General features: G+C 41.3%; 1 protein-coding gene across 11 annotated transcripts in view; it reads left to right on the plus strand.

The window, feature by feature from the left end:
- Positions 1-21536, plus strand: part of MBNL3 (muscleblind like splicing regulator 3) — a 293323-nt gene that overhangs the window by 66094 nt on the left and 205693 nt on the right. The gene's annotated exons all lie outside the window — the stretch shown is intronic.

Consider the following 21536-nt stretch of genomic DNA (forward strand, 5'->3'; position numbering starts at 1 on the left):
CTCTAGGTCAGGCCTGATTAGTTATTCTCCACCCTGATTTTCTGCTGCATAAGGTAAAAGTATGTAATGAAACTGATGTTGATTCCAAGGATGTGCGAGAGATCAACCTCTTTTTCAGTGCAAGCTGCAGTGGCAGCACTACCTATTATACCCAACGATGCTAACTTGACAAAGATAAGTATGTTTAGACTAGATCAGGGGTAGGCAATTCAGTCCTCGAGAGCCACAGGCAGATCAGGTTTTCGAGATATCCACAATGAATATGCATGAGACAGATATGCATACCAAGGAAGGAGTGCATTCCATTCTATCTGTCTTATGCAAATTCATTGTGGATATCCCGAAAACCTGACCTGCCTGTGGCTCTCGAGGATCGTAATTGCCTATCACTGGACTAGATAAAAGAATGTTCATGGTATATATGTTTTGTCTTTCTTGTGTGTGTGTGTGTATGTATGTATGTATATATATATATATATATATATATATATATGTATATATATATATATATATATATATACTGTACATTTATAATTTGGAATGTCAATTAATTTGAAATAACAGAGAAGGTCAATGAAATTGATAAAGGGGATAGGATGACTTCTCTATAAGGAAAGGCTAAAGAGGTTAGTGCTCTTTAGTTTAGATAAGAGACAGCTGAGGGGAGATACGATAGAGCAGTGTTTTTCAACCGCTGTTGTGCCGCGAGATGTTGCCTGGTGTGCCGCAGGGCCGCCATCAGGGCAGAACTACCAGTCCTGCATTCAGGAGCCCGAAGCTGACAGGGGGCCCGAGGCAGGGGCGCCAGTAGCTCGCCAAGGCAAAGTGAGTCGATCACCCAGGACTCACTTTGTCTTGGCGATCTAATCTATCGAGCCGATAAGTCTTCTTCTCCCCGACGTCAATTCTGCAGTCGGAGAGGAAGTTCGGGCCAGCCAATCGGCTGGGCGGAACTTCCTCTCCGATTGCAGAATTGACGTCAGGGAGAGCATGCGTCGGCGTCGGCGTCGGCTTTGGGGCCTGTTATCCATTGGTGGGTCCTGTTCCCCGATGGCAGTGGCAGTGGCTTGGGGAACGGCAGGGAGAAAGAAAGAAAGGGGGCAGGCAGGGAAACAGAAGGAAAGAAGAGAAACAGAAAAAAAGAAAGAAAGGTCAGGGAGAGAGGAAGAAAAAGTTGGGGGAGGGAATGAGGTGTGGAGGAGAGAAAGCATACAGGCTGATAGAAGGGAAGAAAGATTGGATGCACAGTCAGAAGAAGAAAGTGCAACCAGAAATCACCAGACAAGGTAGGAAAAATGATTTTATTTTAAATTTAGCAAAGTGGAGGCAGTATTACCACAGTTTTCAAAGGAATTTGCCCAAATAACTTAATAGTTAACTGGGTAATTTCCCAGAGATGAAAACTTCCCTTCACTTACTATGCACAGTTCTGAATTTATATCTGCTGTCTATATTTTACAATATGGTCACCTTTTACTAAACCGCAATAGTGGTTTTTAGCGCAGGGAGCCTATGAGCGTCAAGAGCAGCGCTGGGCATTCAGCGCAGCTCCCTGCGCTAAAAACTGCTATTGTGGTTTAATAAAAAGGATGGAGGGTATATTTGTCTATTTTTGTATGCTATAAAAACCAAATACAGAGAGAGACTGAGAGCTGTTGACGAAGAGCTACATGTGTGTCTTTCTTCTATTCCAGCCAGAATATCAGCTTTGTGTTCAGCCAAACAGGCCCAGGTTTCGCACTGAATAAAGTATTTTATAATTTTTCACTATTCTGTTTACTTAATATTTCATAATAAAGTAATTATAAAATACTTTCTTTGAGTTTATTTGATTCCTATTCAAGAGAATTACTTTATATATAGTCAATATAGGCACAGAGTTAAATTTTTTAACATTTTCTAATGGTGGTGTGCCTCGTGATTTTTTTCATGAAACAAGTGTGCCTTTGCCCAAAAAAGGTTGAAAAACACTGCGATAGAGGTCTATAAAATATTGAATGTAGTAGAAATGGTAGATATGAATCACTTGTTTGCTTTTTCCAAAAATACAAGGACTAGGGGGACACAATCAAGCTACTAAGTAATAAATTTAAAACAAATCAGAGAAAATATTTCTTCACCCATTGTGCAGTTAAACTTTGTAATTCATTGACAGAAAATGTGGTAAAAGCGATTAGCTTAGTAGGGTTTAAAAAAAGATTGGACAGATTCCTAAAGAAAAGTCCGTAAGATATTATTAAGATGGATTTGGGAAAATGCACTGCTTATTTCTAGGATAAGCAGTATAAAATCTGTCTTATTCTTTTGGGATCTTGTCAGGTACTTGGACCTGGATTGGCTGCTGTTGTAAACAGGATACTAGGCTTGAAGGACCATTGGTCTGCCTTGTATGGTGGTAGTTATGTTCCTGTTGTTAACATAGGAAATGTTGTTGGCATTTCTTATGCCATTATGTTGTTGGCAAATGGAAATGAACAGAAACAAATGCATGCTGTCAGTAGAATGCAGTCTTAAGAACATTGTTCCAGTGACAGCATAAAGCTGTACACTGCTTTGAGTGAATTCCTTCAAATAGGCAGTTTATAAATCCTCATAAATAATGGAATAATAACTTGTACAAAATAAACATTCCTGGAAATGACACAGGAACCAACACAAAATGAAAATTTTCTGGCTGTATATCCCTAATAAAAATATACGCTGAATCTAGAGAGAGCTGCATTGATAGATCTATGTAGCCAAGTATTATCATGTTATTAACCCTTTCAGGACCAAGGGACATATTTGTCCCATAACTTTAAAATCCTATAAATTTTGATTGGGATAGTCTACAGTTCTAAATTTGATATGTACGGATTCCATATGATACTGCCTTTATGTAAACAAACTGGTTCCGACATTCATTCATTAGCGTCGTTGCCAGATTGACGAGAAGATTCACTTGCCACACTGTCCATAAGCCAGAAGTTTGATTTATTTTTAAAAAAATAATGATATTTCACAAAAAAAAATCAATTTTTTGGCATCTGCAAGCCCTTTTTACCATAAAAATGTCGTCAAAACCACAAAAATTGGCCTACGATCCTTATGGTCCTGAAAGGGTTAAGAGGACAGTTTTCAAAGCTGTGTAAATCTTCTGTATGAAAGTGTCCTCCGTCAATACAGCTAAAAGTACGTGCACTGTTTCCACAGTGCACACGTGCTGAAAATTGGCACAGGAGTGTCTAACATTTGGTATAATTTATAGAATTTCTGCTGTAAGTAATTGGGTGCCCAGCTGTAGAATTAGGACACTAACCTAGCATACCTCATATATCATTTCAGCAGATTAACTGCTTTGAGTTTTCTTTTATGTAAAATACGGAAACCTTCTGATGTTTAAGTTGATATTGACAACTGGTCCTTTCAAACAGGGCAGCAGTGTAAGATGCTTCCACCAGCTCATGCTAAAGTTTTAGACTAGAGAATGACACGGGGACAAATTAGTCCCCGTCCCCACAAGAACTCAATTTCCCCGTCCCATAGCTGTCCCTGCTCCATTCCTATAAGCTCTGCCTTAACCACACAAGCCTCAAACACTTATGATTTTAAAGTGTTTGAGGCTTGGAGCAGTTACCGGCTGGAGGAGAGGTGAGAGGAGACCTGTGGCTGGTCCTGGATTCCACAGCGGCGGCTTCTCTTCCTGCTGGGCGGCGCAGACAGGCATTCACAGAGACGGACCCCTGACGTCATTGGGTCCGTCTCCAACATCGTAAAGGCAGCCGCTGCTGTGGCAGTGCTTGGAGCAGTTACCGGCTGGAGGAGAGGTGAGAGGAGACCCGTGGCTGGTCCTGGATTCCACAGCGGCGGCTTCTCTTCCTGCTGGGCGGCGCAGACAGGCATTCACAGAGACGGACCCCTGACGTCATTGGGTCCGTCTCCAACATCGTAAAGGCAGCCGCTGCTGTGGTTGCGGCCGCAGCCGCGCGGCCGCAGGGCGTGGCCGAAGGGGCGTGCCCTAAGGGGCACGCAAGGCCCCTTGGGAGCCCCTTAGGAGCAACGTGGAGTACAGGAGCCGATAGTGGGTACCCTTTATTAGGGGTACATAGATCCAGCTTGGATTCTGCTTCCTATTATTGGATCCAAGAAATTTATCCTATGTCTGCTGCAGTGAGGACGTCGTTGGAATTTTTCCTATTTTAACAATGCCGAAAAGACGGGGGAAGAATACCGGAGGAGCCTCCCAGCGACCCTTAACCCCAGTGGTTACCATTGATGATTTTCTCCGACGCCTACAGCGGGAACAAGAAGGGTCGGGTTCTAGCTCGTTGGGGACACCGCCGGAGAGCGGTGCGGTGGGTGCCCCTGAGCATGATGTCACTCTTAGTCCCGATGTTAGGACGCCACCCCTTCAACCGACGCCACAAGCTGCAAGCTCTCCAAGGGACCAGAACCCACCTGAGGAGGTGGGTGTCTTTTTGTCCACAGAGGCTAGTATGGAGAGCTCGCCGAATACGACAATGCAGAGAGGACTGATCTCTCCACAAGGACTTGTGACCGGGACAACAGAAGTTGGGGGAAAACAAGACGTCACTGAGGTAAAGCTAATTGCAGAACATTTAGTCACTACACCATTACAACTTTTCTCACCTACAAAACCTCCTACAGTCACACTCGAAGCACTATGGGACTTGGTGGTGAATTTGGGAAATTCATTAAATCCTCAAATAAAAAGTTTGGATAAAGAATTAAAAGAACAAAAGGAAGAAATAAAAGTTTTAAAGCAGGATATGTTACAATTTAAAACAGAGACACAAGATACAAATAAGGAGTTAATGTTATTAAAACAAAATCAAGATATGTTGGTAAAAGATAATATATTACTCAGGAAGAAGTTGGAAATGCAGGAGAATAATGGTCGAATAAATAATTTGAGATTTATAAATTTTCCAAAGATCCTGTCAACTTCTCCCAGAGAAATGGTGAAAAGATATTTTATGGAAATTTTGGAAATTCCTGAAAACTCCTTACCTCCTCTTACAAGAGTGTATTACTTACCTGCTAAGCCCCATTTCAAAGAAGAAAACATGGAGGAACCCCGGGAGAGGTCATTGGACATTTCAGCAATATTGGAACAATCAGATAGAGAGTTGGCGGTTCCAGCTACTCTCTTGTTGTCTGTGGCTTTGGCTCCAGACAAGGATTGGATATTAAAACTTTTCTTTAAAAATAGGTCTAAAGACTTCCTGGGGCAACATATTCAGATTTTCCCTGATGTCTCCAGAGAGACTCAAAAAAGAAGGAAAGAATTTTTAATTTTAAAACCTGGAGTGACTCAAATAGGGGGTAGTTTTTTCTTGAGATATCCATGTAAATGTGTAGTGAGATATTTATCATTGAAATATATATTTACAGAACCATCTCAATTGATTAGTTTTCTCTCAATGAAACGTCTTGAAAAAGGAATAACAACGTAATAACGCCTATGTGAAATTAGCTCCCTGCACTTCAGTTAGACAAGGATTTGTCTTGCTTAATTAATTTGAAGTATATAAGTTCTGCTCTTAATAATGGATTCAATAATATTGAGGACTAGTGTGAGAACAGCTAGTTTGGTATTTCCTTGTAGCAATATTAAGTTTGGAATTATAGTTTAATATGTAGTTTGATCTCACTTTTCTGTACAAGATGTATATGCTTGGTAATATTGTAAAATGTTATAAATAAAATAATAAAAAAAAAAAAAGTGTTTGAGGCTTGTGAAGATGAGAACAGAGCTTGCAGGAATGGGGCAGGGACGGGTAAAGAACTCTCCGGGACAGGACGGGAAAATGAGTTCCCGCGGGGACAAGGAAAAATTTGTCCCCATATCATTCTCTATTTTGGACTCAAGTGGGCAGGACTAGATGAATGATTCTTTTGTGAATTATTCTGGAATGTTTGATAGCATGGCATGAGTCCCACTTAAATCTTCTAGTAATCGGATCAACAGATATGAATAAAATTGTCTCCTGTAGTTTAAACAAATGAGAACGTGTTGTACATAGTCTGAGAGTTTGTTCGCAAACCTGAGATGACATCACAGCTTCATCTTTCATGAATTCCACTTTTTCTTTTTTAAAATTATTTTTATTTATAGTTTAAAGCTAAGACATGGGAACCTAGTTGCTGTGGGCAGTCATATCAGAAGTAAGATACGGGCTCAATAAAAGTAAGAAAAAAAATTGTGACAGCAAAAAGACTTTAAAAAGCCATGCTCTCCTTCCTAAGTTTGCAGTAAGGAGGGTGGCACGGAGAAGGAAAATTGAAATAAGAAGCATTGAACTTGCCCCTTTTTAAATGTCATGTCACCTCAGCATTTCCTTGCTGCATGGAGGCTGTGCAGGATCTTTATTGGGATGCAAAAAATCACCTAGGATAGGGAGGGATCCTCAAACTACAGCTGGATGCAGGCCTTCAGAGCTAATTTTTCCAGCTCACCAAAGTTTTCCTGTCTATGTGTCTTTGGAGGAAATTTATGCTTTTTTTATTTTTAAGTGTGGCAGTCAGTAAGAAAGCAAGGCCTGACAGGGTTCCTGGACTTGACAAGCTTCCAGAGAGGCGTCATCCCATTAACCAAATTCTGATAAGTACACCACTAGCTTTCTCTTGAAAGGGCTGGGGATGCGTGACATAGAGTTGGCATCACCCAGAATAATTTTGGCCTCTGGAGAGTGAATGCTGATGAACAATCTGAATAGTAACTATCAGGAAAGCAGATCTTTAGGAACCCTGAAAAAAAGATATTCAGAGCGCCATGGAGGAGTGTGAAGCTGGCTTGGATCAGAGCAGGATGACTGGTACAGTCAGGCAATTCATAATTCTTTCTTAATGTGTGGGAACACTTTAGACACTAAAAACCTGAAGCCTTTATATGTTTGGGAAAAAATTGAAGAAAGGTGAAACAAAAACTTTTCTTTTTTAGTCTCTAAAGCCTGGCACAGAATATCTGGATGTAAAAAAAAAAAAAAGCACAGTGGCAGTGTTTAAAAATTCGTGTCTGCCACATACTGAATATCAGGGTGGCCCTCATGACCTTGGGCCTTAGGTACAAACTTAGGCTGTAAGCCCTCAGGAGACAAGGGATAGGGAAATAGCTACTGAACATAACTTACCTTGAGCTGCAACTGAAAAAAGGTGTGAACTAAATCCAAATAAATATTGTACAGATGGCCTCTGTGGTACAATTGTTTCATTTGCCAGAATAAAAAAATCTTCATGAACCATATTTACGTTCCTGACCTTTGCTTTTGCATGACCAGTAGAAAACTAATGTTTCCTATTCTCTTGCTTATCTAGCAAAGAACAGAGCTGTTAAACTGCAATCCTGCAGGGCCACAAACCAGTCAGGTTTTCAGAATATCCCTCATAAATACATATGAATATGCTACCTTCATCATATGTAGAAACATCTCATGAATATTCATAGAGGACATCCTGAAAACCCTGTTTTGCAATGGTAAAGTTGCTTTTGAAGACTGATGACAGTACCAGTTCTGCTCTTTTTAGGATCTCTATATCCTTCCTAGGCCATAAATTCTCTGACTCTTGTGGCTCAGCAAATTCTGAGACACATTTAAATTTTTAATAAGGCCTTAGTTCCTTTCATATGGTACACTGAGTAATGCATCAACCTGCAGCAGCAGTAAGATCTACCGTAATTTTAAGAACTCAGTCATGCATATAAAGGCTAATTAGGAAACTTTTTAGTTTCCTACCAGAGATAAGACCCAAAAGCAAGGTCATTCTTTTCACTTAAGATTTTTGTTGAAGCATACTTATCTGAATTGTAAAAAAAAAAAAAGATAAGTTTAATAGTTACTGTTCCCTAGGTTTTATAGATCTGAGTTCTGTCTTAAGTCCTTCATAAAACATACTGGGTGATCTTGAGAAATTAAGGTTTATTATAACCTGCTTGGCTGCTCCCCCTTGTATCCAGGATACAGAGAGAGCCTAAGAGAGTCCCTGATTGGCTCAGATGCCTAAGACCCTGCCCAAGGGGAGGGGCTTGAGGCATCTGAGCCAATCAGGGCCTCTCCCTGATGATTCATCAGGGAGAGGCCTAATGCCTGCATTGCAGACGGTGGCCAGTGGAGGAGCAGGAAGGACTGACTGATCACCCTTCCTGTTCCCGACTAAAGGGAGGGTGACCTCCAACTAGAGGGTGGCCTCCGCTGGCAGGAGGGAGTGGGCATCCCTCCTGCCATATTTAAGTTTGGCACGTGGGGAGCATCTGGTGGCAGGAGGAAGTGGGGATCCCTCCTGCTATTTTTTTTTGTTTATGGAGAGAGGGAGGGAGGGGGCGCTTTGTCGGGGGGGGAGAGCTGTCGGGGGACTTTTTTTTCTTTTTTTTTCTTGGGCAGATATTTTACGTGTGTGCCATTGCAACAAAAAGAAAAAAAAGGCAGATCTCTAGCAATTGGGTTTTAGGATTGGTAAAACCTGACCCTGATTCTAAATAGCCAAGCAATGTAAGTGAATCAGTCATTTAGCTATTTTGCATGGGGTTTTACTAATATGCACAGCCGGATCGGAAAATGGGCGATCAAGGGGAAAAACACGTGGTGGGCCGTTTTGCGAATCAGGTCAGTTAGCAGCGATCATTGCTAAACCTGTGAAAACAGGTTTAGCGAGGTCTAGCGAAGATCGCTGACTTTAGTGAATCTAGCCCTTAATCCTCTGTTGCCCCAGGAACAAAATAAGTACCTGCATATATGTAAACCACTTTGAATGTGTAACCACAAAAAAACAGCATACAAATTCCATTCCCACCTTTTATACATGTTCTTATTTTAAACCTGGAGCAATGGAGGGTTATGTGACTTGCTTAGAGTCAGAAGGAACTGCAGTGGGACACAAAATCAGTTCTGCTGGTTTTCAGGCCGCTGCACTAATCATTAGATATGCCTTAGCTTCTAGGTATGTGTGTGTGTGTGGGGAGGGGGGGGGAGGGCTAGTGTCTGGTAGCCTTCATTATCACCATTGGTGTACCCTTGGCTGGCACCAACTGATATTTGATTTCAATGAGAAATGGGTCCTATAGTTACAGTATATACAGTATGTCCATATTTAAGAAATTTAGGGGTCTTTTTATTTAAGCTTAGCAAGGGGGGGAGGTGTTGGGGGAGAGGGGTGGTCCCGCGATGGGGGGGGGGAGTTGTGTGGGGTTTTGTATAACAAAATTTGAGCTTGTTTGTGTTTCATCTTGTGTATTTCCTTTCTTATCTTGTTGAGCTCAATAAAATGTATTTGAACAATTAAAGCTTAGCATGTGCTAATAGATATTAACATGTGCTAAGTGTCACATGGCCCATAGGTATGAAATAGGACACAAAGCATTTAGTGAACACTACTTATTTACCCTTCTCCATTGAGAATATTGACCATTTAAACCCACTCTCTGTTTTCTGTCTTTTAACCAGCTCTCAGTCCATAAAATGACATTCTAGTGTTTTACATTTCATCTGACCTGTTTAATCTATACCTTCTTTATCCAGATGTCTAGCATTCTCACAGAACTTTAGCTTTGTTGTTTTTCTGAATTAACAATGCAGGAGGAATTAATTCACTGCTGTTTAAAGAAATATTATTGTCATGTGAGTTAAAAGATGTTTATTATTTTTTTAATGCAGTAGAAATCTAGATCCAGGACTGCATTTTGATGAATATGTAATTGATAATCAGTGTTCAAGCTATCAAATTTATCCACATTTTACTTAAGCTGTACAAAAATTGAAATTGCCAACTAATATGATTCACCAAGCTTGACTTTAGGGAATGTTAATAATTAACCCCCATAACATCCTTTCATATCTTTGAGCAGTGGGACACCATTAATGGGAATGTTTAAACTTGCATAAGTGAACACAAATTATATTAAATTATATTTTTAAAGCTTTGGTGATTTTATTGTTATAAATTAGACATTTTACATGTTAATGAATTTGAAGTAAAACATAATCCAAATTCAGGAGCATATTTTGGGAGGGTTAGGCTAATGAATAATTCCAAACAACCTTTAGCAACTCCCAGACTGATATGTATTCTCTGGATACAGAAGAATATCAGGTATTTCATGTGCTGACCTGTTTGATATGCTATAGATATTCAAATGAGATGGTAATAGGTCCTTGAGTTAAATGGCAAGTCTGGGCCTAACTGCCATTCTGTAATTGCATGCTAAAGTGACAGCGTGGGGAGTGCTATGGACTGGGTATAGGTTGGGGGCTGACATTTACAAAAGTTCGTGCATAAATGTTGCTTCCTTGTCATCCAGCCAGACCAGTGCAGAAAAATGAGAATAGGCATGACCGTCAACCAGCAGATGGAGACAGAAAAAGAAAGTAGTTCTACGTGATTTGCCCCTTTTAAAGGCAGTATATGCAGTCATTGTATGCTCAGTACGTTTCTGTCTCCAAGAGTACAGGGTCGGTGCAGCCTTTCTCTGGGGCTTTTCAGCCAGCTTCTGACCTAGTTGTCTAGCTTTTTGTCACTTTGAGCAGATTCAAATCTGGCCACCTATTTGAGCACAATGGATAGACCACACGGATCTTTTATGTGCCAACATTTACTATATTACTATGTATGTACACGCATAATTGGTGTAATACATACATGGATCTAGCATGGGTGGGGTATTCTCCTTTACACATGTAACTTGCAAAATACTCTAAATTACATGTGACCTTGGTACGTTTATGTGAGGCATTTACGGCAGGTCTATGGCTGGTATAACTGTAGGGGCATAAAAGTTAAACATGCCAATGCCAGGCTATACTAGTAATGGAATCCAGGTGCTCAGATGCTGTTATAGAACAGGCTTTCACTGTGTGTCATTGGGGCACCTAAAAGGAGGCCCCCACTTACAGAACTGTCCCTTCTATGCATAATCAGACTTCTGTTCTAAGTTTCTGTATAATTTTGTTTTCATAACATTTTTGTGTCAAACTCTGTTTTTCATTTCACTTGAAGTGTTACAGATCGGTAGTATTTAGCATGAAATCTGATCTTCACAACATGTCGCTTACAAGTTATGCTTGGTGAAACCCATTTGTATAATTTGTGTCTTAGTTGCATGAAGAAGTTACCCAGTCATCTCTTTGAGGTGTTGCCGTCAGGCGCTACATCAGATACTTCTCAGATGTGGCATAATTAAATTGTGTATTCTGATTAAAAAAAGGTACAACATCTCTGTAAGTTACAGTTCTCATCATATAAATGTGCGCTCATTTGTTTTCTTCAGACTTCTGTTGAAGTATCAGGATGTCCTTGAGTTCCGCAGGCCATGCCTCCATGATCTTTCATTTTGTCTTGCCTTGGAAATAGCTGAATGTTCTCCGCATGGTTCAGATGTAACTCGTTGCAGCTTTCCTACTGCTTATAATGGTGGCAGGGGCAAGTAGGGCACAACTTGGCTTTCATGCTCTGTTTTGTGGACCATAGGCCTTACATGCCCTTGCCAACATCTTAAGAAGGACTCTCTGGAGATGCTGGTGTTTTCCCATGTGGGGGAGGGGCAACCACAATCTCCTTGTTTTTATTTATTTATTTATTCATTCAGGGAGCTCAACGGTTTACATTAATTTATTCAGGTACTCAAGCATTTTTCCCTGTCTGTTCCAGCGGGCTCATAATCTAGCTAATGTACCTGGGGCAATGGGGGATTAAGTGACTTGCCCAGGGTCACAAGTCTCCTGCAGCTGTTTAGGCCCAGCACAAGGCAGCTCCCATGGCATCTTTGGCAGCTCAGCAGCTTCCAAACTAGCTCCTGCAGTTTCTGGGTCATCGCGTTTAGTGCTGCAGGCAGTATTTGGGCCAAGATTTACTTTCTCCGGGTCCCCATCTGAGCCTTTTCTCTAGAGTTTGTTTTACTCCTTCACAAGGCTTTCCTGTTAAAAGGGTCTCCAGGGCTGGCTCTGTCTTGAGGGCTCTGACTCTGCTTGTGCTGGCTTAGCTTCATGATGGCTCTCTTTTGTCCTCCGTGCCAGCTGTTTTCCTGCTTCTTGTGGGCTGGTATCTCTGTGCCTGCCTTCTCGATGTCTCCTCCTTCATGCCAGCTGGTTCCCTTCATCATATTAGTTGGTGCCTTCTTCAGAGATTTTGTGGGGGCCCTTCCTATCCTGCCTGTCGCTGGGTCCATAGGCAGCGGAATACTGCTTGGTTTGGGGGGGGGCCCAGGAGCTCCGCTTTAGCCCTGCGAAATCCTACGGTGCGGCCTCTCCCCAGCTCCCGACTCCCCACCCACCTCCTCCTGGCACTGTACTTTTAAATCTTGCCACTGCGCAACATCAGCGAGCAGGCCTGCCCCCGGAAGTAGAATGAAGTGCTCTGGGGCAGCCTTGCTTACTGACACTGTGCAGCAGCTGCTGGAATATTTAAAATTAGAACACCAGGAAGTGGGTGGTAAGGCATGAAAGACCACCAATCTTTGGGGAGGTCATGGCCCCTGTGGCCTCCTCCGTTCCGACGCCTATGGCTGGGTCCTCCTTTTCGATGCTATGGTGGTGGATCTGGTGGAATATAGACCCTGTCTCTGCCGCCTTTTCCCTCCGCCTGAGTTACTCTGCTCCTGTTTCTGCTTGCTCCGGATTTGGTGAGGCCAGAGGTTGGATCCTGTGAGAGAGAATCACCTTTTACACTTTTCACTGAAGCCTCGGATGCATCCAGATGCCAGCTATAATAAGGATGATCCATCCCTTTTATATCATCTTCTTTTCAGAACAGGCTGTCGAAACCTAACTCATTGTGGACATGTTGATTTTTTAAATTTCTCTTTTTTGTTTCTTTTTTGTTCTATAAGTTAACTTACGGCCTCTTTTACAAAGCCATGCTAGCAGCTGTGCTGCGCTAATGGCCCCGAAGCCCATATAGATTGTTGTTGCTGTTGCTGTAAAAGAGGCAGTTAGTATTATTTTGTATGCTTTGCTTAATATCCTTTTATTTATTTTATTTGGTCTTCTAGTAATAATTATTTTTAATTATTGAATTTATTTGGTCTTCTTTTTTTCCTTAATTTGTATACAATTGTTTGTTCAGGTGCTTTAGTTAGATTGTGAGCCTATGGGACAGTTAGGGATGTTCTCTAAGCACCTTATATTAATTTATCATGTTTTTTTCTTTTTTATGATTTTATTATGTATGTTATCTTGTAATCCTCATAGAATTGTAGGATATGCGGAATAAAAATGTTTAAATAAATAAATAAATAAAATAAGAAAAATACTGTACTCCCCTGAAAATCACGGGGGTTCCGTTCCAGGAACCCCCGTGAATTTTGAAAAACCGCGAATGCAGTTTAAGGGGCTTATAGAAGGCAGGTGAGGCAGGAGAGGGTAGCTGGGGCGCTGGCGGGTGCTGAAAATCATTTGTTGTATTTTCCGACTGCCTCTTCCTGGTGCTAAAGTCAGGCTACACCAATCGGGAGCTGCTTTGACACACCAGATAGCGTATCAAAGCAGCTCCTGATTGGTGTAACCATGACTTTAGTACAAGGAAATGACTGTCGGAAAATACTGCGAATTACTGAGACTGCGAATTGCGAATTCATGGGGGTTTACTGTAGTAGCCAGGAAGGGAGAGACTCCAAATCAAGTGGCCATCTTCTTTGGTGTGCTGGTTCCAACCCCCCCCCCCTTTTTTTAAAATTAGTTTTATGTTCAAATATATTTTATTGAGCAATCATGAAAGACAACAGAATGTTACAACAAGAGCAAGACTAGCTCAAAAAAGTTTAAAGTATGCCCCCCAAATAGCCCCCCTCCCTACCACCCAACCCAAGCCACCCTCCCCCACCCAATCCCACCCCTGGGTCCTCCTTCCAATTACCAAAAGTACAGAAAGAATAAACTCTTATATTATTAGAAAGGGCTGTATATCTAATTCTTAAATAGACATAAACATACTTGCACATATTAGCTGATTCATGAAACATAGATAATCCAAGTTGGCCGTTACAGCCTTCAAAATCATCTAACTCTCTATCTCTCTTGGTTTTAGTTTAATGTAAATTCTGGAGAGGCAGCGGTCATGGCAAGCTCCTTCTAGATAGATCCTCCCACCACTGGAAATGTGCTTTAATGAATTTTAGCAGGACCTCTTGCAGGCATAAAAGCTGGTAGTGATGAATTATAAAAATAACTAAAGAAAGGTCGTGGGCAGACAAGTCAGTATTGGCATAATAAAATTAGGCATATATTTTTATTGAAAGGTAGTATAAAAACACTAACAGTAAAATGGGGAATGAGACGAATTACGGTAAGATCCAAGAAATAAAGATCCAAAGCAGAAGCAAGAGTTCAGAAGTTTGCAAGTCAGTATTTGAAGGCATTAAGCTTATGTTGCTATTTTAGTTCTGGCACAATGCCAACTGAAATACTACCTAAAAGAGAAGACACTATAGCCCCTTACCCCTTTGTAGAAACTGTCTGCGTTTATCCGTAGTTCGCTTCCAATTGCCCAAAGTCCTCTATACTGATCTTTACATAATGCTGAGCAGTGTGAGGCTATTTGGCTTTCAAGAAATAAGCCAATTCCTTTTCAGCCTTTAATCCATTAAAAACCTATTCAGGTTTCAATCGATCACTTCTTTGAGTGTAGTGCTGGATAACAAACATTCCTGTGCACCTACTATTTTCCATACAATTCAGTCCCCATTAGTTGCTCCAAGGAGAATTCTCTCATCACGTCAAAACCTTCCTCAAAGAGCCTTAAAAGACATTGATCCATGCCTTTGCCATTAACTGGCTTGACTACTATAATTCTTATCTGGCTAGTACTCTGTATTATCAATTAAAACAACTTGCAACTAATACAAAATACTGCTATAAAAATGTATTTTAAAATGCTAAAAATAAAAAATCACATTATTACTCCTTTGCTTGACACCTTATATATAGGGACCAAGTTGCCTATATGCAGTCATCACAAGCTCATTTTCTCACCATTCTTTCACACACTAAGGTTAAGTTAGACTGTTCAGGTAAGTCTGCCTTGAGTTGTCTGGTTCCTTGGCTCTGGAATTTACTCTCTGCTGACCTGAGAGGCCTTTTTGACTAAAATGAACTAGATGGGCTTATTGTGTGGTAACACGGAATTTTATCATTGCTAAACCCAAATTTAATGCAGCACTTTTGAGATTTTTATTATTAGGGCTACAGGAAGATTAAAAATTTTAATCACAATTAATCTCATTGTGCAGTAGCGATTAATCATGATTAATTGCAGTTGACAGGTAAGATATTTTAAAAGGAAATATGACAACCACAAACACACATAATTCCTGAAATCAAGCATAAACTGAAAGCAGTACTTTTTCTAAAACACTTTATATCCACAAGTAGGGTACTTCAGGATTTGCTAGGCAGGACTAACACAAAACTTAAATAAAAATTAACAGCAGCAAAATCAAATACAGTACACAGAAGTCCCCCGGGAAAGGGAGAAGGAGGGGGCAGCCTCCTGCCAGAGCAGACACTACAAGGAACATTATCGAGCATTAGAGCCAGCCTTTTCTTAGCCTCCACCTGTTCAGGAGCTGCATGACTACATCAGGCTGGAACCCCCTCCCCCATTTAGCGTGATGACTATACTGTTTATAGCAAGCAAGGAAGCCGGCAAGAACACTTTCCTTTGCAATGGATCGGTGCTCCTACATAAACATTCAAAACTAACATCCTGTGTCCTCTAGGTGGTCCAGGACTTCCTCAGCATCTGAAGTTTTGGGGCGTTGCACTACAAGATAGTGAAGTCCATGGTTTGGATGTACAGCATTTGTATTTAATTAACCCCCACCCCCACCCACCGGCAAACAAAAGACCATAGCTGAGCTGATAGTAGGAACCGGGGGCTAATAACATCCCCCCCATCTCATTTTTCTTGATGCTCTTGGCTAGCGGGCTTGCAGCATCCCTGTTCTTCATGAGCTGGTGCTTCTTGTCCTTGTCTTGGTGCTTCTCCTTGTGCAGCTTGGCGATTACATTTTTTAGGTGCGTTAAATATTTAGCACATTAATCGCAATATTAACGCACTAAATATGCAGCCCTAATGATTATATTTTATTGCAAGTCATATACTAATGTTGTCATTAGCACGCACAGTTGTTAACCCTCTAATTCTAGAAAGTTGTGTTTCCTGATTTGCAACTAGCGCACAAACTTGCAAATTCTAGAATAAGGTCGATTGTGTGTAACAATTTAATAATGAGACAATAATTTGTGTTAACGAGCATTAAAAAGAACAGTGGTGCATCCTTTTCTAAAGAAGAACTTGACCAGGGCAAACTTGAAAGTTACCAGCCAGTATCTAGCATTCCATTTCTAAGAAAACTTATGGAATAGTCTTTGTTCAACTCAGTGATTGGTTCATAGACAATTGCGCGCAAGACAATTTCGCGCAAGACAATCGCGCGCGGACAAAATCGCGCAGACAACCGAGCGCGAGACAACTGAGCGCGAAGACAACTGAGCGTGAAGACAATTGAGCGCAAGACAATTGAGCGCAAATTATTTTCACAAATGTGCACGAGTGAGACAACTGAGCGCAAGACAACTGAGCGCAAGACAACTGAGCGCAAGACAACTGAGCGCGAGCAACTGAGCGCAAGACAACTGAGCGCAAGACAACTGAGCGCGAGCAACTGAGCTCAAAACAACCGAGCGCAAGACAACTGAGCGCTAGACAACTGGGTTCATAGACAATTGCGCGCAAGACAACTGAGCGCAAGACAACTGAGCGCGAGCAACTGAGCTCAAAACAACTGAGCGCAAGACAACTGAGCGCAAGACAACTGAGCGCGAGCAACTGAGCTCAAAACAACTGAGCGCAAGACAACTGAGCGCGAGCAACTGAGCGCAAGACAACTGAGCGCAAGACAACTGAGCGCAAGACAACTGAGCGCGAGCAACTGAGCTCAAAACAACTGAGCGCAAGACAACTGAGCGCGAGCAACTGAGCGAAAGACAACTGAGCGCAAGACAACTGAGCGCGAGCAACTGAGCGCGAGCAACTGAGCTCAAAACAACTGAGCGCAAGACAACTGAGCGCAAGACAACTGAGCGCGAGCAACTCAGCGCGAGGCAAGGCAACTTCCCTCATTATTTTGGAGACCTTAAAAATGCATTATTAATTTTGTTAGGCACATGCCTCTGCCCTGCGCTCAGCGGCCTTTGTCTTGGTGTGGTCTTGACCTGACACTGTTAAAGCAGAGATGATAGGAATGGGAGAGGGACAAGGACAGCTACATAACTCATATGGACAGGATGGTGAATTTAGTTCCTGTGTCATTCTCATATTGGAAAAAATAGTTTAATAAATCAAAGTAACAGGGTGGCCAGGTTACCCAGTTCCAGGCTGCAGATTTTGGGATAGTTCCAAATTTTTTTCCCAGGTGTTTTTGTCCCGTTACCAGACACATTAATTGTGGACTGTGAGACCTGTAATAGTGGAAATGGGCATAGTGGGTGTTTGCATTGGGGTCATAATGAAATGCCCATAGTCTGATGCCTGCAGTGTCTATTCATCTGATCCATCTGTCAAATGCTAAGTTTCATTATTTCTGTTTGTCTTGCATGATATGTTTGTTGTATGAATTGTTAAAATTTTGTAAAGCTGAATTAGCTTAATAATCGTTATATGACATAATATATGTTTTAAGTGTTTATGACGATCATTATGTCATTTTCTTTGTTTGTTTAAATCGTTATTCATGTTCAAACTTACAAGTGTCTTCATGCTCTGTCGTCTTCACGCTGAGTTGTCTTCAGGCCCAACAGATTTCAAAGATTAAAGACAAGCTTCACTGCCCCTCCCCCCCCCCACCGAATAAAACCCAAACAAAACTGTCCACAATTTGTTTGCAGCTTTCTAGTTATTGATTTTATGAAGTGTTTTAATATGTTAAAAGACAATAATAAACAATTTGTTAAATGACAACGTTAGTCGTCATAAGTTCATAATGTCATTGGAGTTTGTGAGTGTAAAATAAATTCTGGAATCAATAGTTGTGTTATAATGTTTTTATTTCTGAGTAACTGTATTATTGAAGAAAGCATAATACAGTGAACATATAGAATGGATAACATAGATCTCCCAGGGCAAAGTTAAATGCAAAGTAAGTATTATTGAACACAAGTAAACATGATGTGAACAGCAAATAATAACATTGAATGATAAAGATTATTATAAGAATTTTGAAATTGAAAAGATTTTGAAATTGGTCTAAAAATAGGATGATGATGAGGGCGAAAGCATAAATTCACAGAAAGAGAAGTATTCTGTATGCTTGAGATTCAGTGTTTGAACTGGAGGATGTAAAAGGCTATGAACTTTAAAAGATCATATATAGAGAAACATACATAAATTTAGTCCATATAGAGTATGTTTTGTGCAATGCTAAAGTATTGTTTCCCCATCAAGCACAGGAACATTTGAAAAATGGACATAGTGTGGAGAAAACTGACTCTTTGGCTCTCATTCAGTCAGTGTGTGTGTGTCTGTGTGCAGTGTGAGCCACAATTGTGGTGAGGTACTTAGAATAACTGAGTACTTTGCAAAAATGTCATAGATTCACAGAGAAGATGGCTTCCTATTATGGATTTTGTGTGCCAAAACACAAGTTCTCCAAGCGTGAAGTACTCTGATTAACTGAGTACATGTCGCTCAATGCTAAACTGCTATTCCCCATCAAGAGGAAAGTTAGAAATATAGGTGAAATGGACTGGGCCTGGGCCAAACTGGCGCACCTGTTCAATGCTAGTGTTTTGACACTGCACTCAGGAAGTACTTAGATTAACTGAGTACTTTGCAAAAATGTCATAGATACACAGAGAAGATGACTTCCTATTATGGATTTTGTGTGCAGAAACACAAATTGTCCAAGCGTGAAGTACTCTGATTAACTGAGTACATGTCGCTCAATGCTAAACTGCTATTCCCCATCAAGAGGAAAGTTAGAAATATAGGTGAAATCGATTGGGTCTGGGGGAAACTGGCGCACCTGTTCAATGCTAGTGCTTTGACACTGCACTCAGGAAGTACGTATTAAATACATGCTATTACGTCAGGAGACCAGTGCCCCTGTTTTATTGATGGTAAGTAGTTCAGGATTTAAAGCAAACTAAATGTGCATCTCCTTACAAGAGGCATACAGGGAGATGGGTGACTAAAATTATGTCAGGTGTACACCTTATACATCTATCACATTTTGTGTGCACGAAAGGAAAGATGTTAACATATCACCTCAATGCATTTCATCTAATTTATACTTAAAGGATTAAGCATGATAAGATGTTAATGTCTCCCTTTTTTATTGTTACTGTTCTTTCCATTTTGATAATGTGACATAATGAATTGTACCCAAAACTAGATACTTTCAAATTATTACTTATATGTTGAATGGTGACTCCAGTGCTGATATTTTCCTTTTTTTTCTCATGCACTTACCCAATAATATTGTATCATTACATCATGATACAATCCTCAAATTAAACATATTCAGATACTAGTGTTGCTGGCATAAGAGTTTTTACCTCATGCCAACATGTTTTTTTAGATATTTATTACTTTTAAAATCTATAACTCCATCCAATTATGCTTCCAATTAATATCCATCATCACATTATACATAATCTTAATACCATACCTCAACCTTCTCGCTCTTTTAACATGCGGGAAAACTAAGCGCAAGACGGGGTGTCCTTAAAAATCCGCGTTCCGTGCCCCTTTTCAGGTCCCTGCCCCTGACAGGGCTGGATGAGAAGGTTCATAGACAACGGTGCGAAAGACGAAAGCCAATTTAAGGCAAGGTGCGCCGCTGCACCGCACCAAATTACAGTTTTTAGGGGCTCCGACGGGGGGTTTTGTTCGGGAACCCCCTTCTGTTTACTTAATAGACATCGCGCCGGCGTTATCGGGGGTTTGGGGGTCGTAACCCTCCACATTATAGTAAAGTGGGGGGTTCCCCCCCACGCCCTCCGTCGGAGCCCTAAAAACGGTCATTTAGAGCGGCGCGGCTTGCGCGCAATCGTCTATGAACCCCCGTCGGAGCCCTAAAAACAGTAATTTAGAAAGGCGCGGCGTCGCGCGCTGCGCTCAATTGGGTGGGCACGCCTTTGACCCGGCGCGCCGGCGCGCTTTTGACCTGGCACCGTATGGGAATTTAACTCTGACGGATCCTAGCATGGGGAAGGGAAAGCATTAGGATCCTTCAGAGTTAAATTATCATACAGCTCTGTCAGAGCCAGAGACTAAATGTGGCAGGGACCCGAAAAGTGGCGCAGAACGCGGATTTTTAAGGACCTGTGCGTTTAGATACGGGACCAAATCGCGGTTCATAGACAATTGCGCGTAAATATCAACATACCCTATATAAACTGGTTCATAGACAATTGCGCGCAAGACAAGAACTGAAAATGTAAATATCAACATACCCTATATAAACTTGATCATCAATTGCGCTGAGTTTTATGATCGCGATTGTCTTGCGCGCAATTGTCTATGAACCATATAAACTGGTTCATAGACAATTGCGCGCAAGACAAGAACTGAAAATGTAAATATCAACATACCCTATATAAACTTGATAATCAATTGCGCTGAGTTTTATGATCATACCCTCCCTTTTCTTGCGCGTGAAGCGTAAATATAAACATACCTGTAAATGAAGAAATGTGGACGTTCGCTCTCACCAGAGGCGAGAAAAATCCGCGCAAGACAAATATTCGTTATAGATCAAGTACCAGCAAAACCAGATCTTTACCTATAACGGACACGGTCAGGCAGCGAAAGGAAGGCGGGAAAGGAAGGAGGACATATATAATGTAGAAACGTAACCATAGTAACGAAAATGAATTCACGTGACTTGTATTTAAATGCTGTTTTGAGAATATATATCATGAGATAACGTAACCATAGTAACGAAAATGCATTCACGTGACTTGTATTTAAATGCTGTTTTGAGAATATATATCATGAGATAACGTAACCATGGTAACGAAAATGCATTCACGTGACTTGTATTTAAATGCTGTTCTGAGAATATATATCATGAGATAACGTAACCATGGTAACGAAAATGCATTCACGTGATTTATGTTGAAAACGCAAAGAGTCAAGGGAATCATACATAACACACGTTGACGTGATGACGTGTTCACGTGCTGTACGTGCGCGTGTCCTCCAATGGTCAAGCGGCCTCTAGTGGCGCGCTGAGTTGTCTTGCGCTGAGTTGTCTTGCGCTGAGTTGTCTTGCGCTGAGTTGTCTTGCGCTGAGTTGTCGCTGCGCTCAATTGTCTTGCGCTGAGTTGTCGCTGCGCTCAATTGTCTTGCGCTGAGTTGTCGCTGCGCTGAATTGTCTTGCGCGCAATTGTCTTTGCGCTTATTTGTCTGCGCTATTTTGTCTGCGCGCAATTGTCTTGCGCGTTTTTGACCTGTCACCCAGTGATTGGCTAGTAGAGAGAAACTGGCTAAATCCATGTCAATCTGGATTCAGATCCGGCTATTAGACAGAAATGAAAGCCCGAGAC

This window comes from Geotrypetes seraphini, chromosome 5 (genome assembly GCF_902459505.1).
Source record: "Geotrypetes seraphini chromosome 5, aGeoSer1.1, whole genome shotgun sequence".
In the NCBI taxonomy this organism is placed as follows: domain Eukaryota; kingdom Metazoa; phylum Chordata; class Amphibia; order Gymnophiona; family Dermophiidae; genus Geotrypetes; species Geotrypetes seraphini.